This window comes from Theropithecus gelada, unplaced genomic scaffold, assembly GCF_003255815.1.
Source record: "Theropithecus gelada isolate Dixy unplaced genomic scaffold, Tgel_1.0 HiC_scaffold_15989, whole genome shotgun sequence".
Classification (NCBI taxonomy): Eukaryota; Metazoa; Chordata; class Mammalia; order Primates; family Cercopithecidae; genus Theropithecus; species Theropithecus gelada.
The window spans coordinates 772,333-780,120 of NW_020257756.1; the positions used below are offsets into that span (position 1 = coordinate 772,333).

The 7,788-nt window shown below is 35.9% G+C and overlaps 1 pseudogene across 1 annotated transcript; it reads left to right on the forward strand.

Annotated features, from left to right (window-relative positions):
• Nucleotides 1-7,052: 7,052 nt before the first annotated feature.
• LOC112617287 lies at nt 7,053-7,778 on the forward strand (annotated as a pseudogene). The gene has a single exon (XR_003117884.1). The product of XR_003117884.1 is annotated as a peptidyl-prolyl cis-trans isomerase A pseudogene (transcript).
• The last annotated feature ends 10 nt before the right edge of the window (nt 7,779-7,788 follow it).

A 7,788-nucleotide genomic window follows, 5' to 3' on the forward strand; every position in this document is an offset into this window, starting at 1 on the left:
TATGTGGAAGCTAAAATACTTGATCATTTTGAGGTAGAGTGAAAATATAGATAACAGAGACTGGAAAAAGTGAGTATGGGGGAAGTGAGGAAGATAAAGAGAAGTACGTTAAAGGATACAGGCATTCAGTTAAAATGAATAAATCCAATGTTTGATAGCAGAACAGGGTGATTGAATTTACAAAAATGTACTGTACTCAAGTGATGGATACCGTAAATACCCTGTGATCACAGTGACTCGATCACTGTGCATTATATATATGTAACAAAATTTCACATGTACCCCATAAATTTGTACATCATCATAATAATGATAAAATGATCTTGCTTGAAAACAGATCATTCATCAGGAAGATACATAATTATAAGTATGTATTCCCCTAATCACAAATCCATAAATATATGAAGCAAAATGGACAGAATTAAAAGGCAAGTAGTAGTCTACTCCTACACAAATATAGTAGGAGATTTAAAACCAAGTATTTCAGCAACTGACAGAGCAAGGAGTCAAAAAAAAAAATAGTAAAGACATAGAAAATCTCAATAAAATTACCAACTGCTTTGATCTAACTGACATTTTAAAAATACCACATCTAATAATTGCAGACTTCACATTATTTTCAAGTGTGTATTGTGGATTTACCATAATAGAGTATAAATTAGAGAATAAAACATGCCTCAATCATTTAAAGGGATCAAGAATCACACAAAGTATATTCTTTTGCCAAAACATAATTAACTTAGAAATTAATAAAAAGCATTTAGGGCTGGGTGCGGTAGCTCACACCTGTAATCCCAGCACTTTGGGAGGCCAAGGCTGGCGGATCACCCAAGATTGGGAGTTCGAGACCAGCCTGACCAACATGGAGAAACCCCGTCTCTACTAAAAATACAAAATTAGCTGGGTGTGGTGGCGCATGCCTGTAATCCCAGCTATTCGGGAGGCTGAGGCAGGAGAATTCCTTAAACCCAGGAGGCAGTGGTTGTGGTGAGCTGAGATTGCACCATTGCACTCCGGCCTGGGCAACAAGAGCAAAACTCTGTCTCAAAAAAAAAAAAAAAAAAAAGTATTTAGAAAATCCTCAAATATCTAAAAATTAATCAATTTATGAATTATTTACAGGTCAAAGACAAAATCACAAGAGAAATGTAAAAAATATTCTGGACAAAATGACAATGAAAATATTATGTCAAAGTAAAACATAGCTAAAGAAGTACTTTGGGAGAAAATTTTAGCTTCTAATACTTATATTAGACAAGAAGAAAGAGGTAGAATTAATGACCTAAGTTTCCAACTTAAAAATCTATAATACGAAGAGCAAAGTAAGCCCAAATTAAGCAGCAAAATGGAAATAATGAAGAGCAGAAATCAGAGAAATAGAAAACAGACCAATAATAGAGACAAGAAGGAAGGCAAATGCAGATTATATGAAAAGATCAACAGTATTGACAAATGTCTAGTTAGACTAATCAAAGGGAAAAGAATCACAAATGAAAAAGGGATTGTTACCACAGATCACATAGACAGCCAAAGGATAATAAGAGACTACTATAATCAAACGTATGCCTGACAGATTTGAAAACTCCGATGAAATAGACATTTATTCAAAAATACGAAAATTTGCTGTAAAAGAAACAAGAATTTCAACTACCATGTCAATGAAAGAAATGTATTTATTTTATCTAAAATCTTCCTAAAAAGAAAATCTGAAGCCCATAGATTATAACCAAAACATTTCATTAAAAATAAAGAAGGAAACAAGACCAATATTACACACACATTTTAAGAAAATAAAGGAGGAGGGATCACTGACTAATGGCCAGTATTACCTTAATATGACAAACTGACACAAATGTTACACACACATAGGAGAAATTTAGAAGCCATTATCCTAGAAAAATTTATAGGCCAACATCCTTCATGAATCAAAATGCAAAAATCCTTAACAAAATGTTTGTAAATTAATTTTAACAACATTTTAAAAGGTCGAGACATTATAATATAATGGAACTTATTCCCTGAATGCAAGGTTGATTAACATTAAAAAAAATCAGTGAAGTTTGCCATATTCATATAATGCTAAAAAAAACCCACATGATCTTTTCAATAAATGCAGAAGAAGCTTTTAACAAAACTCAGCATATATTTGTGAGAGTATCAGCAAACTAGAAATGGTGTGAGTATCAGCAAACTAGAAATGGTAGGGAATTTTCTGAAAGAAATAAAAGGTACCAGCAAACAGCTATCATATTTAATGATGAAAAACTGAATTGTTTCCCCATTTGCCTGGGAGCAAACCAATACTGCCTGTTTTAGTACTTCTATTCAACATTGGTCTAAGGTCTTAGACATTGAAAAAAGGCAATTAAACTGTTTCTATCTGCAGATTCTGTAATTGTTTATATAGAAAAACCTCTGGTAATTGACAAAATAATCACTAAATTAACTAATGGATTTAGCATTGTAGCAGGATACAAGGTTCATACACAAAAGTTAGTTATAGTCTTATATACTTACAAGAAACAACCGAAAAAAATAAAAAAATTTTTTCTGAGTAACACACAAAAAAAGTCAAAACATAAAATACTGACGAATGACACTAGCAAAGGGTGTCCAAGATATCTGCACTGAAAACTGCAAACATAGCTGATAGAAATTAAAGAAATGCTACATCTATGGAGAGAAATTAAGACTCAATATTATTAAGCCAACTAATATTCTTAAAGTCACCAAATTTATCTGTAGAATCAATGCAATCCCAAATAAAATTCCAGCATGTATTTTTTTTTTAATAGAAATTGACAAATTTTCCCTAAAACTTCCATGGAAATGCAAAGGATCTAGAGTAAACAAAACTTTTTTTTTTTTTTAAAGAAGAAAGTTGGAGGGCTTACCCTATAGTTTGGTATTCATGATAATAGAGACGTATAGATTAGTGGAACTAAACAGAGTCCAGAAATAGACTATACATATATAACCAGTTGATTTATAACAAAAGTGCCAAGGCAGTTCAATGGGACATGTCTTTTCAACAAATGGCACTGGATTGACTGAATGGAAATAAATAATGAATCCTTGCTGAACACCATGGATAAAAATTAGCTCAAAACCAATCATAAATGTAGGCAAGATGGTGGAATAGAAAGCCCACCGATCGTCCCCCCCGCAAAGAGACCAAATTAACAACTATTTATACAGAAAAAATGCCTTCGTAAGAAACAGAAATCAGGCGAGTGCTCATAGTACTGGTTGAATTTAACTTTTTATCTCTGAAAGAGGCGCTGAAGAGATTAAAAAAAAATTCTGAGCAGCCAACACCACCACGCTGGCACTCTGGGCAGCAGCTGCCTTGTGTGGAGAGCTTCCCTGTACACTGGGGGAGGGAGAACACAGCAATTGTGAGACACTGAACTTCAGTGCTGTCCTGTTAGGGCAGAAAGAAATACTGGACCCAACTCAGATGGCACCCACCCACAGAGAGAGCATTTAAATGAGCCCTAGTCAGAGGACAATTGCAGATCCCAACAGTCAGAACTTGAGTGCCCACAAACCTCACCACTAAGGGCCAAAGTGCTCTTGGTCTCTAAGTAAACTCGAAAGGCATAAGGACTGTAGTTCTTAGGCAAGTCCTAGGGCATTAGGTCCAGAGACAGTGGATTGGGGTTGCACATGACATACTGAGAGACACTAGCTGGGGCAGCCAGTGGAGTGCTGGCATTCCCATTCCCTAAGTCCAGGCTGCACAGCTCAGACACCAAAAGAGACAGTCTCCTGCTTGAGAAGAGGAGAGGGAAGATGGGGAGGACTTTGTTTTGCATCTTTGATACCAGCTGAGCCACAGCATGATAGGGCACTGGTTAGAGTCATGAGGACGCCATTCCAGGCCCTAGCTCCCAGATGGCATTTCTAGACACACTCTTGGCCAGAAGGGAACCTGTTACCTTGAAGGAAAGGATCCCATCCTACTAGCATTCATCGTCTGCTAACTGAAAAGCCCCTGGGCCCTGAATAACCAGCGACAATACCCAGGTACCACACTGAAGGTCTTGAATGAGCCTCTGAAACTTGCTGGCTTCAGGTGAGACTCAGCACATTACCAGCTGTGGTGGATACAGGATGAGACTCCTTCCACTTGAGAAAAGTGGAGGGAAAAGTTATTCTCAAGTATACATTGTATGTTAGGTCACAAAATAAGTCTTAAAACACTAAAAAAACCCCAAAAAACAAATAACAACAACAACAACAAAAACTGGAGTAATATCAGGCATCTTCTCTGACCACAATGGAATAAAACTAGAAATTAATAATAAGGAATTTTGGAAACTATACAAACACATGGAAATTAAACAATACACTCCTGAATGATTAGTGGGTCAATAAGGACATTAAAAAGGAAATTGAAAAATTTCTTGAAAAATAATAATGGAAATGCAACATAGCAAAATCTAAGTACTAAGAGGGAAATTTATAGCTGTAAGCACCTATATCAAGAAAGAAGAAAAAATTCAAATAGGCAATCTAATGTTTGTTTTAAAGAATGAGGAAAGCAAGAGCAAACCAAACCCAAAATTAGTAGAAGAAAATAAACAAGAAAGATCAGAGTAGAAATAAATGAAATTGAAATAAAAAAATACAAAAGATCAATGAAACAAACTGTTGTTTTTCAAAAAGTTAAACAAAACTGGCAAACCTTCTTAACTAAGAAAAAAACAGAGAAGATCCAAATAAATAAAATCAGAAATGAAAAAGGAGACGTTATAACTGATACAGCATAAATTCAAAGGATCCTTCATAGCAACTATATGCCAATCAATTGGAAAATCTAGAAGAAATGGACAATTCCTAGATACATATACCATGATAGAACCAGGAAGAAATCCCAAACAAGAAAAGACCAATAATAAGTAGTGAGACAAAGGCATAATAAAAAGTCTGCCAGTAAAGAAAAACCTGGGACCTGACAGGTTCACTGCTAAATTCTACCAAACATTTAAGGAAGAACTAATACCAATCCTACTCAAACTATTATGAAAAATAGAGAAGGAGGGAATACTTCCAAACTCATTCTATGAGGCTGGTATTACCCTGATACCAAAACCAAAGTTATATCAAAAGAAAAAGAAAACTATTGGCCAATATCTCTGATGGATATTGATTCAAAAATCCTCAACAAAATACTACCAAACCAAATTCAACAATACGTTAGAAAGATCATTCATCATGACCAAGTGGGATTTATCCCTGGGATGCAAAGATGGTTCCACATATGCAAATCAATCAATATGATATATCGTATCAACAGAGTGAAGGACAAAAACCATATGATCCTTTCAATTGATGCTGAAAAAACATTTGATAAAATTCAACATCCCTTCATGATAAAAACTTTCAAAAAACTGGATATTGAAGGAATATACATCAGCATAAGAAAAACCATCTACGACAGACCCACAGCTAGTAACATACTAAATGAGAAGAAACAGAAAGCTTTTCCTCCAAGATGTGGAAAATGACAAAGATGCGCACTGTCACCACTGTTATTCAACGCAGTACTGGAAATCCTAGCTAGAGCAATCAGACAAAAGAAGGATATAAAGTGCATCCACACTGCAAAGGAAGAAGTCAAATTATGGTTGTTTACTGATGATACAGTCTTATATTTAGAAAAATTGAAAGACTCTAAAGGCAAACTATTATAACTGATAAACAAAGTTAGCAAAGTTGCAGGATACAAAATCAACATACAAAAACCAGTAGCATTTCTATATGCTAACAGCAAACAATCTGAAAAAAAAGTAATTCCATTTATAGTAGCCACACATACAATTAAATACTTAGGAATTAACCAAAAAAGTGAAAGATCTCTATAATGAAGACTGTAAAATATTGGTGAAGAAAATGGAAGAGAACACTCCCAAAAATGAAAAGAACAAAAACATAGCATGCTCAGAGATTGGAAGAATTAATATTGTTAAAAGATCCAAACTACCCAAAGAAATCTACAGATTCAATGCAATCTCTATCAAAATACCAATGACATTTTTCACAGAAATTAAAAAAAAAAAATTCTAAAACTTACATGGAACCACAGCAAACCCAGAATAGCCAAAGCTATCCTAAGCAAAAAGAATAAAATTGGAGGAATTATATAACCTGACTTCAAATTATAATACAGAGCTATAATAATCAAAATAACATGGTACTGGCATAAAAACAGACACAAGACCAATGGAACAGCATAGAGAACCCAGAGACAAAGCCATATACCTACAGTGAACTAATTTTCAACAAAGGTGCCAAGAACATACACGGGGGAAAAGACAGTCTCTTTAATAAATGATGTGTGGAAAACTGGATATCCATATGCAGAAGACTGAAACTAGACCCCATCTCTCATCATATACAAAAATCATATCAAAATGAATTAAAGACTTAAATCTCAGACCTCAAACTAGGAAACTACTATAAGAAAATATCTAGGAGACTCTGCAGGACATTGGTATGGGCAATGTCCATTGGCCCCAGGGTATCGGGTATTTCTTGAGTAACACCCCACAAGCACAGGCAACCAAAGCAAAAATGGATAAATAGGATCACATTAAGTTAAAACTTCTGCACAGCAAAGGATACAATCAACAAAGTAAGAGACAACCCACAGAATGGGAGAAAACATATGCAAACTACCCATCTGACAAAGGACTAATAACCAGAATATATAAGGAATTCAAACAACTCTATAGGAAAGAATCTAATGATCCAATAAAAAACTGAGCAAAACATTTGAAGACATTTCTCAAAAGAAGACATATGAATGGCAAATGGGCATATGAAAAGATGCTCAACATCATTGATCATCAGAGAAATGCAAATCAAAACTACAAGGAGATATCATCTCACCCCAATTAAAATGGCTTATATCCAAAAGACAGGCAATAACAAATGTTGGCAAGAATGTGTAAAAAAGGTGTACACTGTTGATGAGAATGTAAATTAGTACAACCACTATGGAGAACAGTTTGGAAGTTCCTCAAAAAACTAAAAGTAGAGGCTTTGCAGACGCTGCCGCCGAGGAAAGTCCTGTACTACTAGCCATGGTCAACCCTACCGTGTTCTTCCACATTGCCGTCGACGGCGAGCCCTTGGGCCGCGTCTCCTTCGAGCTGTTTGCAGACAAGGTTCCAAAAACAGCAGAAAATGTTCGTGCTCTGAGCACTGGAGAGAAAGGATTTGGTTATAAGGGTTCCTGCTTTCACAGAATTATTCCAGGGTTTATGTGTCAGGGTGGTGACTTCACATGCCATAATGGCACTGGTGGCAAGTCCATCTATGGGGAGAAATTTGAAGATGAGAACTTCATCTTAAAGCATACAGGTCCTGGCATCTTGTCCATGGCAAATGCTGGACCCAACACAAATGGTTCCCGGTTTTTCATCTGCACTGCCAAGACTGAGTGGTTGGATGGCAAGCATGTGGTCTTTGGCGAAGTGAAAGAAGGCATGAATATTGTGGAGGCCATGGAGCGCTTTGGGTCCAGGAATGGCAAGACCAGCAAGAAGATCACCATTGCTGATTGTGGACAACTCGAATAAGTTTGACTTGTGTTTTATCTTAACCACCAGACCATTCCTTCTGTAGCTCAGGAGAGCACCCCTCCACCCCATTTACTCGCAGTATCCTAGAATCTTTGTGCTCTCGCTGCAGTTCCCTTTGGGTTCCATGTTTTCCTTGTTCTCTCCCATGCCTAGCTGGATTGCAGAGTTAAGTTTATGATTATGAAATAAAAACTAA